The sequence below is a fragment of the Bos mutus genome, chromosome 2 (genome assembly GCF_027580195.1).
Source record: "Bos mutus isolate GX-2022 chromosome 2, NWIPB_WYAK_1.1, whole genome shotgun sequence".
Lineage (NCBI taxonomy): Eukaryota > Metazoa > Chordata > Mammalia > Artiodactyla > Bovidae > Bos > Bos mutus.
In genome coordinates, this window is record NC_091618.1 from 133218080 (window position 1) to 133219248 (window position 1169).

At 41.1% G+C, this 1169-nt stretch overlaps 1 non-coding gene across 1 annotated transcript; it reads left to right on the forward strand.

Moving 5' to 3' along the window:
* The first annotated feature begins 328 nt into the window (after positions 1 to 328).
* Positions 329 to 458, forward strand: LOC138985021 (small nucleolar RNA SNORA19). The gene has a single exon (XR_011462257.1). It is a non-coding gene; the product is annotated as a small nucleolar RNA SNORA19 (small nucleolar RNA).
* Positions 459 to 1169: the final 711 nt, after the last annotated feature.

The following is a 1169-nucleotide window of genomic DNA, read 5'->3' on the forward strand; positions in this document are numbered from 1 at the left end:
TATAGCTGTGTCAGCTTTGTCACTCAGTCACCATATGCTCCAAGCTGCTTAATTGATTTGTGTATTAAGAAATTCATTTGTAAAAGGGATTTACCTTCTTCGGAGGGGTTGTTGTGAGGCTTGAAAAAATTGATACATGCTATGTATATGTATGACATATATACTTGTTAGATTATCCAGGGTAGCTGTGCTTGAAGAAAGTCTCACAACTGGCAGCAAGATGTGATGGTCTATAACGGTGGCCCACAAAAATAAACGTCAAATGATATTTTTGCTATTTATTAAATTGGTACATTTTAAAGGCATTCACTTAAATAATCTCTTTGTCATGCACATTGCAGTGATCAGACTTCTCTTGCATATATAAGCAGTGTTATTACTTATGTGCTATACAAATAGTTGAAGGTTAATTAGCAGTATAACTAAATAGTAATGCTGACAGTCTCCTTCACACAAATTGTAAAAAATCTTCCTCTTTGTAAGAATGCGGGGTTACCACAGAGAGTGCAGTTTGGCTCTTGAACCATTAATCAGATCAGGGATAACTGGTGAGGAGTATAAGGACCCTTTGCAGACTTTGCAAGAAAGTACGCATGACCCAGGGACACCCAGGTGAAATACCAAGAGAGAGGGTGGAGTCAGGGGGTCCTGAAGGACATGAAGGGAAAGAATCTTAGGGAGCAAGAAAAGTTCAGAGGCTGCAGCCTGAACCCTGAACTTCAAAGATAAGGAGACCTTGGGACTAAGATTAGTTCATCCCTTGTTTTTTCTAAGCATGAAGAAAAAACATGCTAAGCATGGCCCCAGCTGGGGCCAAGCAGTGTGATGGTGGTCTAGTCTGACTTGTGCTGGTCTCTCTGGCTAAAGAATCGAGATGGGGGTCAACCATGTAGAAAGCAGCTTCTAACCCATGCCATTTCCCCTGCACTACCAGGAAGCCTTTAGAGGGGCCTTTCCAGGTGTGAATCTCAGTTGCTCTCTCCTGTGTTATTAAAGAAACAGTCTTGAGAAGAGTGAAGTGACCTTTTATTGACCTTGAATCCCACCTGCTATGGTTTGATGCCAAACAGAGAGTGCAATCAGGCTTTATCTGCAAAGAGTTAACCTATCTGGGTCTGTGGTTGTTAGTCTTTTACTTTAGATGTTGAACAAAATCCATCATTCTTTCC